We start from the raw sequence: 17,640 nt of genomic DNA on the forward strand, positions 1-17,640 counted from the left end.
TCTTTGGTTAAACAGGGGATATTGAGACCAATAGCTATCCATGTGAACTCTCCATTGTGGCCAGTTAAGAAACCGGACAACTCCTGGAGAGTCACGGTGGACTATCGAGTACTCAACCATAACATCCCCGCCTATGCACCCACTGTTGCTGCCATCGCCGACCTCATTGGAAGTATTCCAGCCTCCATGACCACCTTCACGGTGCTGGATATTTACAATGGGTTTTGGTCTATACCTTTAAGAAGGGAAGATCAGTACAAGTTTGCTTTTACCTTTAAAGGACAGCAATACACTTGGAACTGTCTCCCTCAGGGCTTCCACAACAGCCCCAGTATTTTCCACCAATGTATGAGCCAACTGTTTAAAGAACTTCAGCAGAGCCCAGCAGTTAGTACAGTATGTGGACGACCTGCTCCGATTCACCGACAAGGGGGAGGAGCATGGCCTACTGCTGGCTAAGCTGCTGGAGCTACTGAAAGAAGAAGAGTTTAAAGTGAATCCCAAGAAGGCACAGATCAGCCAGAAGGAAGTAAAATTCCTGGGACTGGCTGTGCGCGCTGGGGAAAGAGCCATTGACAAAGCTAGACGGGAAGTAGTGCAGAAGTTACCAGCTCCCAACACAGTAACAGGAGTAAGATCTTTTCTCGGGCTAACCGGGTACTGCAGCGATTTCATTGAGGATTATGCAGTCACAACAGCCCCTCTGCTCCGACTCCTACACAAGGGAGTGGAGTGGGATTGGGATGAAGGTTGCGAGGCAGCATTTATCCAACTCAAGAAAAACCTGCAGACCACGCCAAATCTAGGGGCCATTGATGGGGGTAAAGAGTTCTTCTTGGAAGTAGCAGCCAGTGGGGACAGCCTGAGCGCAGTACTGCTCCAAGAGCGGCACGGCCAGCTGAGACCAGTGGTCTACTCCTCCAGGATACTCACGGACGTGGAGAAGGGATACTCCAACTTTGAGCGGCACCTCCTAGCCACTCACTGGGCTGTGAAAAGATCACTGATCTTCACAGGGGGGTCCCCTATCACACTCCTTACCCACCATACGCCCACCCAAATGCTGCTGGAGGGGAGAATCAAGGACGGGACAGTGAGCAGTGCCCGCATTGCTCGCTGGACCCTACTCCTCTCTCAGATGGACCTAAGGGTAAAGGGCTTGGCTCGCAGCCAACATGATCTATCCAGGGACAGCCCACCGGTGTTCCGTAGAAGGGGTATGGGAAATTAACATAAGCTTTCAGGCCGGGTTACACCCCACAGGCCGAGAGATTTATGTGGACGGTTCAAGCATGGTATCTGCAGGTGAACGACTCACAGGCTGTGGAATGTGTGACCCAAAGGCAGGCATTGCCCTGGCGATTAAATTCCCCAGTACTATGAGTGCACTGCCAATAACCCGACCCCCAGAAAAGGAAGCTGGCAGTCAATCCACGTCGATTACATCAGGCCCCTACCCACTGCCCAGAGAGGCTACAAGTACTGCCTAGTGTTGGTGGACGTGTTCACCAAATGGATGGAAGCCTTCCCATGCCGAACAGCTACTGCTCTAGGAACAGCTAGGATCCTGGTAAGGGAGGTGTTCTCCCAATGGGGACTATCCCAGTATGTGGAGTCTGACCAAAGGAGTCACTTCACTGGGCAGGTGATGCAGGAGACCCTTACGGTGCTCGGCATCGAGTGGAAATGGCATGTTGCCCACAACCCGCAGTCATCCAGGCCTGTGGAGCATTTAAACTGCACTATCAAAGAAAGGTTACATAAGGAGACGGGGTCTCACCCAAGAAGTAGAGATCCTACCACTGGTCCTCCATGGGGATCTGGGCCAGCCAGTCAAAGAGCACGGGGTACTCCCCGTACGAGCTCATGACCGGCAAAGCCATGCGAACCCCCATCCATGTATTAGCCCCGGTGCTCACGGAAGGGCAGCTCAGGGAAGCGAGCTGGGACAGCTTTGTCAGGAACCTGTTTGAACACCTTAAACAGATTCACTGGCAGGCTGCTAATAACATGGGAAAACAGCATCGGAGCAACTGAATGCTGCTAGAACCCCGCAAACACCACGAATGGAAGATAGGGGACCAGGTCATGGTAAGGAACTACGCTCGAGTAGGGGTTTTTGAGGCACTGTACATGGGACCGTACCACATTGTCGACAAAGCAAGCCCCATGGTCTATGCTGCGAAAATGCCCCACGTACAAAGTGTTCCACATAAACCAGTGCAAACTTTTCAAAGCCGGGATAGCAGCTAAGCATAAAGGACAGCCAGAAACATGGAATCATGCTAAAGACAGGGACCCTCAGCCAGCAGCCCCGACTGTGGAAATCCCACAGGGGACGTGGCAGATCCACAGACTGCACCTCGAGGGGCGGTGGACTGTGTTACTGGTGGGGCTATTCCCCCAATCATTTGGGACTTGGACGCACCCACAGCAGTTAGAGCCTTGAGAAGAACTCTCCGCACGCCACGGCCAAAGACACCGTGGTCACCAGTGCCCCAATTCAAGTGGTTCAGCCCCAGGAGAGAGACCAGCCGCAAAGGGGTACCTAAGATCAGGGATCAGCCTGTGAGCAGAAACCTCCAGCCGGTAGTCTTGGGCAACGAGGGACTCCCGGAAGAGATAGTGTTGGATCAGCCACCAATTGGGAGTCCTCAGCCCTCAGCCCGCAGCCCAAAGGAGCGGTGTGCTGTTGCACCAGAGGGGACTCAGACCCACCTCCGGCCAGGACACCCCTTGTCCTGCGGTACAGGCCGACTTGCTACCAGCCCCACTGGAAACCCAGAGGCCAGAGAGGAAAGGATAAGAACAGGAATTAACCTGGTCACCCGGAGACGGGTGGCAGATGTACAGAAATAGCATGATATGAGTTAAAGTGTGTTTAGTAAGAATCTAGCATAGTGTAGATTATGCGTGTAGTAATTTTAGGTCACTACGACCGAAAAGAAACCACACGTATGAAAGGAGTGAAACGAGTAGAATAGGCTAAGATTGTTTAGATGAAAATAGAATGTAAGAGTTTCAGCCGACAGCCGGTGACTAAATAGTGACGTATGTACTAGTTATTGCGGAAAGGAAAAGACCCCAACTTGTAGGCAGTAAAAGAGGCACGACAAGAACGATAAGAGTAAAATGGCTATGGGATTAAAGTTAAAAACAGACATCCGTTCCCACGGGAACTGGATAAGATAGCCAGTCAATTAAAGACTTAAATGTGTCTGAGAAGAAATGAGCCCAAATTGGAACTCGATCACCTTTTGTCAAGCCGGAGAGTTTTCTCAGGGCTGGACAATCTGTTTTATGTGCCCCTACAGGAAGGAGAACAACATGAGAAGGGTCCTGTTCTTGCTCGCCTTGATAAGAATGAGCAGCGGCAGCCGAGGAGACGTGGAAGAATTCCTCATTTATGGGTGCTCGGGAGAAAGAGCACTGATCGTGACTGCAGGGGGTAGCACACCGGGTGTGGAAGAGCTTGTCGTTTATGCCCACGAAGGGAGGTGGCCAGGGTGGCTGGGGTCTAATTCCACTTGCTACTCCAGCCAGGAAGGGTTTACCTATGGGGAGGCCTCCGTTCCATGCCCCAGGATACGGGTTGTTGCTGCGCGGGTCAGTGTTATGGAAGGAAAACGTGTATGTTTGACTTGTAAAGGAAAGATTCCCCTGGGTAGATGGTGGTGGCTCAGGAAGCTGAGCAAGGATGCGGGGGACCAGGAATCTGACTGGGAAAGACTCGGTAACGACACGTACCGTACCATCACGGGGACGCGGGGAGGAGTGAAGGTGTGTTGGAACAAGTGGTGGGAGTCTGAACAGGGAATTTACATCTGCATGTGGGGGTCAGAGGAGATCTGTCCCGCAGGCATATCAATCGCCTTCGCCAGGCAATGGCAAGATAATGGGGAAGAGATGGAGTGGTATTCTAGCCTACATGTGTGTGTGGTCCCACACTCCCCACTCCCAATTAACACCACCGAACTTATAGCACGCATTAAGAAACCCCTGCCCACAACCCTGCCAATACGCACAGTAATAGAAAGGTATCCTACCACCACCAAGGGACCAGGGAACGGATTAGTATTGGTACTGACCGAAAAGGTGTTATACCAGGAGGTACCCTATGCAGTAGCTTCAGTTATTTTAAACCTTACCGAGGTGCACTTACCTGCATGGTGCCCGAAGGAAACAGAGCTGCTATACCAGGCCCTACTCAGAGAAATGTTCAAGAAATTTTACAAGTTAAACTGGGAATGTAGACAAAGCAGATTTATACACCCTACACCCTAGGGACACCATGGGCATGGGGAGACCTAGAAGAGGAACCTTGAACGACATTTTTACTGCATATAATACAGGATCCTCTGTGATAAATGGCCTAGATGATATAGAACTGCAAACGCAGATAAATGGTCCAAAGAACCAACTGAGAAAGATCCTAAAAGAGGAAAACACAGTAGTAGGCCCAGAGCTACACGAGGACCAGGCTATGACGGCCTATTTAAAAGAAATTGTGGCTGAGCTGGAAAAACATGAACTAACGGTGAATGCACTCATACGGGAGGATAGGAATGCTTCAGACCAGGCCGCACAGAACGAGGTTTGTGTACTGTACGGGCCATGGTTGTTGGGGGAGGGCCGCAACAACCTGGAGGATTTAAAACAAGGTTTAGTCCCCTCTTGGATCAGTAACAAGCACCTCGCAGCCCTCCACCTGTATAGTAATTCACTAAGCCCGTGCCAGCTCTGCCTAGCTTCTGAAGCCTACCCTGTCCCAGTAGATTGTGGGCGTTCTAATCACACCATCATGAGGATAGTACTAAGGATGCTGGTCATGGGTGGGACAGCCTGACCCTCACCTGTATACAGGGTGGAGAACATTGGAGTCATTCAGGAAGGTGCACACATTCGTATCGCAGCGGTCCCACCTTATGTCATAAAGTGGTAACACGCTATGACGGGTACTGACCTCTCCGGGTGCCGGAGCCGGGGTGCACACATAATACTGTGTCCCCAGCACTTGAACGCCTATTCTAAACCACAGTACGGGTTTAAAGCTGCTGACGCACAGCCTGTCAACTGTACCATGGAGGTAATGGCACAAGACCATGTCCCTCCACAGGGAGCATACATCGGGGGTGGGACATATTGTGTCACCACCAGTGTGCCCCACTACCAGCATGGACACTTCTGGTGTCCGGTGAGTGACAGCAGTTTTTGCTTTAAATCTGAGGCATCAGTTCAAGTGGCCCAGGAACGGATTGTCCCCATTCCCGAACCCTCCATTGTTCACCTCACTGTGAGAGAAAACATCACAGACCTGCAGGATTATGTTACACATTTTGGCTATGAAATTCCCCCTCTACCCGAACATCTTACCGCTCTACTAGCAGCTGTAGTAATCTCACAAAAACATTTCTATACTCTAGAACAGAAAACAATTGAGATAGAGAGAAAGATTCTAGAGATCACAATTCCATCTTGGTGGGACATTTTCAGGATTATAGAAGTTCCTGCCGGGATCCGAATAGCTTCCCACATTTTGGTTGTCTGTCAACTCGCGATTATTCTTTACTTATGGTGTCTCACTTGTCGAGTGAAACGCAGAGGCCGTCAGGTCAGGCACCAGAGGGTGCTGTATGCTCGTTGGCCGAACTCAGGGATCGAACAGGGAGAGGTAACACCATACTACCATATTTGATTTGTTTTAATTTGCTGTAAAAACGCAAAAATCGAGTATTGTAAGAATGTTACATAAAAATGTGTTTGACTATGTACCTTTATTTTACTGTACTTAAAATTGTGTTTGACTATGTGCCTTTATTTTACTGTACATAAAATTGTGTTTGACTATATACCTTTATTTTACCGCAAAAACAGAGTGATGGAGGAGTGTCGGATCCCCTCTATGTTGTAACCGAATTGTAATGACTGTATTTGTCTATAAACTACATTCATTTCAAAGGGGGGATGCACATTAAAGTTTTAAATAGATAAATACAGGGAAGGTTGACTCTCGGGAGATCAGGAATTTTGCTCACCTAGCATGATACTCAAGTGTGTAGAGTGTCACAAGGGGGACTGAAGGGTTGCAAAATTTGTGGGAGAACCGCCCCCCCCCCCCAGTGTTTGGACTCATTGGAAAGGAAATGTAATTTGGAACTATCTACCAGAAAGTTTGAGATCCTAAAGTGCACATGGAAGAAAGTATGAACTTTAATCGAATTTGGGATTTTACAAATCAGATTAAGTTTGTGTGAGCAGGACTAAGAACTAAAGGAACTATCCTTCAAAGAAGCCAGTTTTGAAGCTGTCTGGGATATTGAAACTAAAGAAAATTGTCTGAAGAATTGTGGATACTCGAAAACCCTTCTCCCCAGGAGACATTAACATAGCAACAATTAACCCAGAGATAGCTAACCATCACCCTGATCTGGAAAACCAATTCCAGCACATACATAATAACAATAGCACCTCCAGCCCGCATGAAAACCCCAAGCACAGACAGACATTGCAAATACCAAAGCTAATATTTCCATCAGGAAACAGATTTAGAAGATCAACACATCCGAGACAGGCTAACATTTAATGAGCCCGCCAAACTATGACAAAGAAATATCAAGCCTGCCAAAATTAAACAAAGAATCCGGGCTGATTTGGTGCGAAGATTAGAACAGCTCCAAAGGTATAACTGGGCCCTGCTTTAACAAAGGCAATGCAATGCTTATGCCATGCTTAAAAGAAGGTATGCACACAGCAGCATAGCATCATAGAGGATCAAGAAGGGAGAGAGACCACCGCAGCAGTCTTAACTAGCTTCTCCAGCCTCGACATCCTGAAATCGGAAATGGAAGGAAGAACATCACTATCGGGGCAGCAACCGACCACAGCCAAAGTGGTACCACCAAAAGCACCATGATCGACCAACTTCGAAACAAAACTCTACAAGGAAGAAACCGAAGAATCGAAAGTTTTCACTCTACAACCTAGGCCTGACTACCAACAGGTGAAAACATTATCTAAAAAGATTTTGAAACCTATTTCTAACGAAAGAAAGTGGGTACTTACCCGATAAGTCTAAAACTTGCCCTACCGCATCAGCGGATACCACCCAACTGAAGATTGCGCATTAAGAAGTCTTCTACGACTTTCGGGGTACGGCAAGCAAAACCTACAGAATCCAGCAAACCCCGAAATCGCGAACCACTGGCAACTACCAGTAAAGGATCGGTGAGCATAGTCCCTGTTTGCCCTGGAGTTTAACCTAGTCAGAGTTAGGCATTGAGAGGTGGGAGGTGTATTATTCACTGTAACCCCTTTGAATGTGTGATGTACTGTTCTTTACTTTAGTGATTATAAGTTTGACATTGTATTTTCTTGCCTTTAATAAAAATCGAAGTTCTTTTGCACCAAACCAGTCGTCTCTTGCATTTTATCACATCCCCCAAATAAATCCAGAGTCTAGAACCCAGGGAGTGGGAGTGATTCGAAATGCTCAGAAGGTCAGAGGTGAACCTGATCCCACACACCACCCCCTACAATTAGGAGGATTTTCAGTCACCTTATGATGAAGCAACCTCATTGGCCCTTTCGCGGCTGTGCCACTGGTGCCGGGCATCGCAGTTGGAGGCCTGGTGATTGTCTACGAACAGTTGTAGGGTTTCTCCAATGTGGGTCAAGCCTGCTCTCGGTGCTCTTTCCAAAATATCTCTAAATCTGTGCCATCAGGTGTCAACAACTGTAAGTTACGTAGAATTTGCAACATGGTAACAGATTATTCACCACATGTAAATTGAATTTCTTTTATTAGTTTTTCGCTTGTATCTATTTGTATGCGCATTTTGGCTGCCGCTTCAGACCCGAGCCATTGACTTTGTTTTACATTTCCTTCTCCCACTTTTCTCTCTTTCCCTCCTGGGTCAGTATCTAATGTCGATAGGCCATCTCTCATCTATCCCCTCTCATATATTCTGTCCTCTAAAATCCCTACGTCAATACTTCATTACTCTATAACTTTCCTATTCTCATGCCGCCATCCCAGACTTGACTCCCTTTTAGACAAGCCTGCAGCTTCCCTCTGTGCTTCTCTTGGCATCCTCCAAAGGGCCCATCGTGGCACTCATGGCTGTCTCCTCACAAGCAGCAACCTCAACTGTCCCATCCTACTCTCTCACTGACCTGACTGCCCAGCTTGCCCAGGGAGGGCTAACCTTGCAAATCTTCTCCCCATCCAACTCATCCCTCCAAGCAATGACCATATGTATTCTGGCAGTAGATCAGCCATCAAGGATGATCTTAAAATCTCCTTGCAGAATGTCCGTTCACTTTCAAATAAGGCTCTTACCATCCATGACCTTATCGTGGATACTGCATTGACATCATGCCACGAATGAAAACTTGGCTGAGGGATAATGACATACTGGCCTGGAAATTCTGGTCGGAGGCTTCCCGCGGGCAATTGCCACCGACCGGAGAATTTTTATGAATCTACTTGATGGTCTAGGAGGTGCCCTGGATTCCGTTGGGGAGGCCTTCTCTTCCCACGCTGCGAAGCGCGCTCCTGTCCGGAGGGTTCCCACGCAGAAGATGCAGTCACGTGTGACTGCTCAGCCAATCAGGTACGTACTCCACAGCTTTCCCATTAATAGCACTGAGAACTCCGTACCTACGCGTTCTCATTGCTATTAATGGGAACAAAACCAAACACACACTAATAAAAAATAAAAAATAGACCTCACATAATTAAAATGAATTGAAATTAAAGTTAATAAATGCCTTAGAAAGAAACAATATTTTTCCGATTTTTTTTTAAGTTTTGCAATTCGTGTTAAAAATAAACTTAACTTAGTGGGTAGAGTTTTTAACAATAAAATGTGTTTATTTAATTTAATTTTATTATGTTTATGTATGTTTTTAAACACTTGTGCCTGTAAAAGTAGGCTATGCGCCTGCTTTTATCAGGTGCAAGAATATTGAGGACATTTGCTGGGCAAGATATGTGTAAATCTCCCGATATGCGGATCTTCTGTCAAGCTCCAACTTGTTAGATCGGAAAAGCCGGTTTTCAGCTCATGCGCATTGCATGCTGAAAAACGTCTTTTCCGATGCCTTCCCGGGTCCGTAGACACTCCCTACGGACCCGGGAGGCAGGAATTTCTGGGCCATTACCTTTAATCAAAGCCTCCCCTCCTGGCTATACCTTCCACCATTTTCCCCGCCCAGACCGCCGTGGTGGCGGTAAAGCTCTCATCACTAAATCATACCTTGGTCTGTCCCCCTACTCCTATGGCACTGTCTCATCTTTTGAACATACCGCCTTATTCCACCCCTCTCACCTCTCATTTAAAATTCTCATTCTCTACCGCCCACCCAAATATGATAAAACCATTATCACGGACATATCCTCACTGCTCTCCTCCCTCAGCCTATGCACCGAGCGACTTCTCATCCTCGGTGATGAAAATCTCAATTCATCATGCTCTCTCTCCTTGAGTTCACTACCCTCCTGTCCTCCATTAAAATCTCCCTCCATGTAAATTCCTCAATCCATATTCACGGCTACCCCCTTGACCTTGCAATCTCTCATGGCCTCGCTATTCCTACCGTATCAATTAAAGATAAAGCCATCTCTGACCATTTTCTTGTATCGGTCGACCCAATCCTCCTTCCCCAATCCAAATCTACTTCCTTCTGCATCCGTCCCTGGAAAAAGCTCTCTCCAAACTCTCTTAAAACTGCACTTATCAAATCAAAATTGTCCAATGTTTGGCCCTCTTTTAACAATGACATTTCTGCAACCACCGATCTGCTCAACCATACCCTCACCATTACCTTTAATGCCCTAGTCCATAATAAAAAGATTACTCTCTCCCACGCTGACCATTCCCCCTGGTACAGCCCTCAACTTTGCTCCCTCAAGTCAAAAGGGCGCAGACTTGAACGGATGTGGCGGACAACTGGTTTAGTCTTTCAGCACCAGATCTGGCTCAAACACATAAAACGTTATCAGTTCCTACCCTTGTCTACAAAAACTGCTCACTATTCCAGAATCATTTTGAAGTGCAGAAATAACACCCAGCTACTATTCTCTACTGCTAACCATCTCCTTAAAGAGGGAGTTAGATATGGCCCTTACGGCTAAAGAGATCAAGGGGTATGGAGAGAAAGCAGGAAAGGGGTACTGAGGGAATGATCAGCCATGATCTTATTGAATGGCAGTGCAGGCTCGAAGGGCCGAATGGCCTACTCCTGCACCTATTTTTCTATGTTTCTATGTTTCTATATAAACCCCTCTCCCCTGTCTCCACCATACTCACCTCCAACAGGTGAGGAGCTCGTGGACATCTTTGTCTCAAAGATTGAGACCATCCAATCAGCTGCCTCTGCGAGTTCCCTTCCTTCACCTAGCCCACAGGGCCAAACTTCATCTGAGGCTCCCACTTATCCTAGCCCTAAACTTACATCGTTCTCTAGTTTCTCTTTGATCTCCCCTCTTGACCTCTCTAAGCTCATCTTGTCCATGAGACTCACTCCCTGCTCTCTTGACTCTATTCCCACTAAAATGCTGACCACACAACTTCCTTTTTTGGCTCCCATGTTAACCGACACTGTTAATGGTTCTTTCTCCTCAGTTAAGTGTTCCCCCCTCCTTCAAATCTGCGCTCATCACCCCTCTTCTCAAAAAAACAACCCTTGACCGAACTTTGCTTGCTCGCTATCGCCCCATCTCCAACCTCTCTTTCCTGTCCAAAGTCGCCTCCCAAATCCGTGACCATCTTTCCATGAATTCAGTTTGAATCCCTTCAATCTGGCTTTCGCACCTGCCACAGTACCAAAACGGCTCTCATCAAAGTCACAAATGACATCCTTTGTGAGTGTGACAAAGGTAAATTATCCCTCCTCCTCCTTCTGGGCCTGTCTGCAGCCTTTGAAACAGTTGACCACTCCATCCTCTTCCATAGCCTCTTCACCATCATCCAGCTGGGTGGGGCTGCACTCATCTGGTTCCATTCGTATCTATCTAATCGTAGCCAGAAAATCTCCTGCAATGGCTTCTCTTTCCACTCCCGCATCGTTACCTCTGGTGTCCCCCAAGGATCTGTCCTTGGCTCCCTCTTATTTCTCATCTATATGCTGCCCCTTTGTGATATCATCCGAAAACACGGAGTCAGTTTCCATATGTACGCATACAACACCCAGCTCTTCCTCTCCACGACTTCTCTCGATCCCTGCTTGGTATCTAAATTGTCAAATTACTTGTCCAACATCCAGTACTGCATGAGCAGAAATTTTCTCCAATTAAATATTGGGAAGACCGTAGCCATTATCATTGGTCCCCGCCACAAACTGCGTTCCCTAACCACTGACTCCATCCTGCTCCCTAGCATCAATCTGAGGGTGAACAAGACTGTTCGCTACCTTGGTGTCATATTTGACCCTGAAATGAGTTTCCAGCCACATATCCGCAGTGAAGGGATTAAAAATCATTAGTATTTATAAAAGGTTTGTAGCTATGCTTAAATTGACTGTGGGACCAGAATGTATAACTCTCGAGACTGGAGTATTTGGCAGATGTCCTCACATAGACAGAATTACACGAGATAACGATAAACACCCCAGCTTTGTCTGTCTATTAACAGAAGATTTAGTCAAGGACAAATAGGTCTGGGAAGAAGTACTTTTACAGGAATTGCTTAACTGTAGAAAAGTAATGATTTAGCACGTAACTCATCAGATAAAAGGTGCACAGGGGAGATAATGAAGCTTGCTGTCAATATCATTGTAATTAAAATATTTGTAATCATAGTAGTTAGGCAAAACTTTGTGATGCGGCAGGGAAACAACAAATGGAAAGCTTCTGCGTGGAACTTCGTGATTTTGTATGTATTTTGACTGTATAAAAACAGTAACCCGACGATTGTTCGAAGAGAATGGCTGGCTTGGGTCACTGAGTTACTGAACTCGTGTAGAAGCTGGATCTCCCTTGATCGATCAAGCAAAATAAACAACTCTGTTCCCCACATACAGACTTGTGTTGAGTGTTATTTAAATACTCCACAACAATTGGCGCTGCATGGGTGAAAGACTGGCGGGCGTATTACAGGGCATCATGAGTGAGTATATTTAAACTACCACTCATAATCCGATGTAAGCTGTTATAAAACATATCTGTTGCCCGGGGTACCTGAATCTGTGAAAAGTCTATTATGGTGCAAAAGACTTGGGAGTAATTTAAATGTGTTGTATATCCGTCACTATATAAGTCAAAGTGAGAAACAGGTAATGGTTGCAAACTCTAGGTTTAAGGAACCAGATCAGGGAGGCAATCAGTATTGTTAGTCCAGCCGGCCATTTGAGGTATCCAAGGGCTTGGAGACAGTTCACAGAATCTGGTGAAGGGGTAGACGTGCCCAAACTTGAGATTATAAGGCATCAATGGGATTATAGACTCTAGGGAGGGACAATCAGTATCTAAGAATACAGTTTAAATCAATAGGAACGTATCGGTGGGGCCGTAGACTTAAGGGAAACCAAGCAGAGGGACGGGTGATATCTGATACAGTGAAACCGATAAATAATGACTATGTTAAGTGACGGGTGTGATCCTAAAATAAAGCCGGCTAAACAAAAATTATGGTGGGAGAAACAGAAAAAAAGAAAATAGCCAAAGCAGGATTAATGGTAATAAGTCAGTGCCTACAATTACGGAGGTTAAGAGTAGAAGTGAATAGTTTGAGAATGACGCCCACCGGATGGTTGGGACAGAGACTGATGAAGAAAAACATGGGAACCAGGAAAAAAAAAGAAAATAAGCTTTGTTGAATGAAAAATTGGTGTGAATGTCTGTCTTTAAATTACATTTTAAGTTAGAAACGCAGGTGCGGATTTATTTTGATTATGATTTATGGAGCGATGAAATGCACAAAGGATGGGTTGTTTAACAAAAGATAAAAACTTCAGCCTTGCTAAAAAGATATTTTTTTTTAAAAGAGAAAACAGAACCGACGCAGAAGCTTCAGCTCTTGTGCCAAGAAATTTGGACGTTCTATTTGGATTACAGTAAAGAAAAATGCTTGGTCTCGTTTTAAAAAAAAATTCCAACACGCTCACTTACTTGTCAAAAGAAAACATGTAATCATTGATTATATTAGGTTGAAAGACAATAAATTTAGTCTAGGAATGAGATAAAGAAAGGAGAAGGGAGAGTGTAATGCCTTTAACAAAAAGCCTGCATGGGTTTCTCGAGGCTACGGCTGGGGGAAGCTATGCCCTCATTTTCCTTTGTGTAGAATAAAGGAGATTTAAATAAAAGATTGGAAGTACAATATTTGAATTGGAATTTTGAGATATTTCAGGTGATTCTCCTTGATAATCATTTGGTTGTATTGAAAAATCTTGGGTTTGGAAATCTTTTTAATAGCACAAAATATATCTTGATGTTACAGAGCAAAAGATTTACTACTTATGCTATTCCTACTTGGGTTGGAGTTTTTTTTAATGTTCAGCTTCTAAAACAGAAGTTAGGCACATCATTATAAAACAAGTACTTTGCATTCTGTGATCTGTGAATCACTTAGACATAATAAGTTTAAACTATAAACATAAATGAGAATTCCAATTTAAAAAACAATATTACCATACTTGACATTTTTGACTCAAAAATAAATACATATACCACAAAAGAGGAGCAGCAATTAAGATGGGAACAGTAAAAAGTTAATTTTGTTGTAAAGGTTTCAAGTTTCAAGAAAAGACACAACAAAATACTGAGATATATTTAAAATTGAGGCTCTTTAGAACTAGTTTGGTGTTTGAGATTTTTTTTGTGTTGATCTGACAGAGATCTATTGAAAGAATGTTTTTCATCAAAAGGACTCGCAAAATAAAAGGTTAAATGTGGGTACGAACCAATGATGCCAAAATACAGTTCAAGTATATGCAAAATTTGTAAAATCTGATCTCTTTGTAAAAAAAAAAGAAGTAAAACTAAAAAGTTTGGAAACAATCTAAAAATGCTATTTTCTCTGATGAAAGACAGAAATGCCGTTTGGGGGAGACGAGATAAGATGTGGAAGTAGCCTTGGAAATGATTTGCGAGAACTTGAATAGTGAGCACTTGTATGTTAAGATAGTTTATAAACTATCACTTGTTTTTGAAATACAGGAGACCGGACAATCCTGGTCAGAATGCGGTTTTGTGCCACACCTAATCGAATGACAGGATTACCCCCCTATGAGCTAATGACTGGATGAGTAATGAAGTTACCCAAGGGGATAGTTACAGGAGGGGCAGGATTAGGACCATTATGAGATAGAATCAGGAAGTATGTGATGGAATTCAGTAAGCAGCTGAAAGAGATGTAGCAGGAAGTAAGAGATAGACCAAGGGACGAAGATAAGAATATAAAGGTACGGCTGATGGCGGAACCTAAGATACTGCCGGTAATCTACTCCTTAAAATATGCCTTAGAGTATAAGGAGTGGAGGGATGCATTGATAGATAGACTTTTCGGGGGACTAGGTTTAATATTTGCAATACTAGAGGAACTTGCCATAATGAAATGGATCTGGGAAAGGTCACATGTCCGGAGAAATGGTGCATATGATCCAGTAGAAGTAGAAATGGTAATAAGCTAACTAAAAACTTGGAATATCCAGGATGTGTTTTATCAACAGAATGTATATAACAGAATGTATGTGATCACCACCACCCTTATGATTTTACAAGGACAAGCTACAAGGCTGCCCCTAGGGGACCCAGAAGCATATACCCACACCGGAGGGTACAACAACTACGTAAAGCAGCCTCTAGGGCGCGGCATCCGAGTGTCAGGAGCTTTTATTTTGAAGCCACAAGATGAGGATGAGTGGGTAACAAAATGTTACCTGAATATTGTAAACCAGGGGAATTAACCTCGGGAAAACGCGTAGTAGTTAAACCTGGAACAGAAGTAATAGTACGTTGTCCGGATCCAAACAGGGACATGGTCTTAGAACCGTCCTCATTAAAAGCGATAGAATGGGTCATATATCAGGAAGAGAGAAAGTGTTCAGGTCCAACAGTGATGATTTATTGGCAAAAACCTATAGTCACGACCCCAGGACCAACAACACTACCACCAATTATTCACCCCCTCCTTACTGAAGGTCCGCCCGACGGGTTAGTGATGAGATCGGAGGGAATGTTGTTATTTGACAATGTGCAGCATGAAATGTTACCTGTGATCATAAATTTAACAGACCTATACCTGCCAGGAAAGTTTAGCCCCAAGCCTAAAGCGTTGTACACACGGTTGCTAGACACAACCCTGAGAAAAGCTAGTGACGCATCAGGAGTGAGGAAGTATCACAAGCAACTGAGACACAAAGGAGGAAGACAGAGGAGATCTATAGGGAATGACGTATTAACTGGAGTAAGTACAGGGACCTCTCTAGTAGATGCACTAGATATGCAGGCGATCCAAGCAGGAGTAGATAGTTTGAGGGGAACAAAGGAGGTACTAATGAGGAAACAGGCCAGGATAGGGATAGAATCTTCAGAGTTAAGATCTAAAACATCCAAAGTACTGCTAGAGGGTATATCCACATTGGAAGGCCAGGCACGAACAATTAATGAGCGAAATAAGCAGGAACGAGAGGATGATGCCGAGGACAGGAAAAGAGACACATGGGAGATGGATGATTGGTCAGGTGGGACACAATATGGATCAGATACAAACCGGGCGAATTCCAGATTGGATAAATAGCACCCAGTTGAAAGAAATGGCACAGTACACTGGGATAATACTAGTGATCCCCATAATAAACCAAGGCTCATACCCGTATCTTCAATATGAAGTTGAAAACATAGGGATAATACGAGGGGAAGAGTATTTCCGCCATTATCCGATGGACCAGTATGCAATCAAAAAGAATGGAAAGATAAGGGCAATATCTTTATCTGGGTGCTGGAGAGAAGGAAGCCTAACTATATGCCCTCACTCAGTGGGAGACGGAAGCAAGGATAGCTGCGGGTTTGACAATACTACAGAAGGATGTGTCATTGGAATAAGCCCTGCCCAAACTGAACCCACACATTACACCTATCAAGGACAAGGAAAATATTACGTGGTAACTAGCCTGGGAACTTACGATTACGGAGGCTTGACTTGTAACATTACAATGCCTAACTTTTGCTTTACTCCCAGAGTGTCAGTGGCAGTGGGAAGAGCACACATGACGTATATACACGCCAGGAAGACAATGACATTAAATATAAGCGATGAGATTAAGCAAAATATGATTACATGAAAGAGCAAGCACCACCAATTCCCCTGTTACTTGAAGATTTAACTGAGCTCAAAGGACCATTAAGAAATAATATTAAAAACTATTATGCACTAAAGGTTAAAGGCAAAGAACTGGACAGTGAAATAAAGGATAACTTGAAAAATCTGCCTTGGTACTTGAGATTATGGAATTGGGGAATGGACATTGAAATACATCCGTGGATAAGGATCCTTTTCATACCCTAGTGGCAGCACAGATAGTAATAGCCTTGAGTTGGTTGGTGATGTTAAGTAACAAGTGCAAAAGACCCGAGCAAAGCTACAAGCTAGGGATCAGGTCAAATTGTTGCAGAATTAATACCTGATATGATTTGTGGGTGCTCCCAACCTATCGCCTGATCACCAAGACCGGGGCGGAGTACACATGAATCAGACAAGGTGAATAATTGGACATGTTGGGTTAGATTAACCATATGACCAAAGGGTGTATTAAAGGGATTAAAAATCATTAGTATTTCTAAAAAGTTTGTGGCTAAGCTTAAGTTGAGCGTGGGACCAGAATGTATAACTCTCGAGAAGGGAGTATTTGGCAGATGTCCTAGCATTGACAGAATTACACGAGATAACGATAAACACCCCAGTTTTGTCTGTGTATTAACAGAAGATTTAGTCAAGGACAAATAGGTCTGGGAAGAAGTACTTTCACATGAATTGCTTAACCGTAGAAAAGTAATGATGTAGCACATAACTCATCAGATAAAAGGCGCACAGAGGAGGTAACAAAGCTTGCTGTCAATATAATTGTATTAACCAATTAATATTTGTAATCATAGTAGTTAGGCGAAACTTTGTGACGCAGCAGGGAAACAACAAATGGAAAGCTTCCACGTGGAACTTCATGATTTTGTATGTATTTTGACTGTATAAAAACAGTAACCTGACGATTGTTCGAAGAGAATGGCTGGTTTGGGTCACCGAGTTACTGAACTCATGTAGAAGCTGGGTCTTCCTTGATCGATCGAGCAAAATAAACAACTCTTTTCTCCACATACAGACTTGTGTTGAGTGTTATTTAAATACTCCACTACACGCAGCATAATGAAACAGCCTTTTTCCACCTCTGTAACGTTGCCCGCCTCCACCCCTGCCTCAGCTCTTCTGCTGCTGAAACCCTTATTCATGCCTTTGTTACCGCTAGACTTGATTCCTCCAACTCACTCCTGGCTGGCCTCCCACATTCTACACTTCGTAAACTTGAGGTCATCCAAAGCTCAGCAGCCCAAGTACTAACTCGCACCAAGTCGCAATCACCCATCATCACCCCTGTGCTTTCTGACCTACATTGGCTCCCAGTTAAACAACACCTCAATTCCAAAAT

Source organism: Pristiophorus japonicus, chromosome 5 (assembly GCF_044704955.1).
Source record: "Pristiophorus japonicus isolate sPriJap1 chromosome 5, sPriJap1.hap1, whole genome shotgun sequence".
In the NCBI taxonomy this organism is placed as follows: domain Eukaryota; kingdom Metazoa; phylum Chordata; class Chondrichthyes; family Pristiophoridae; genus Pristiophorus; species Pristiophorus japonicus.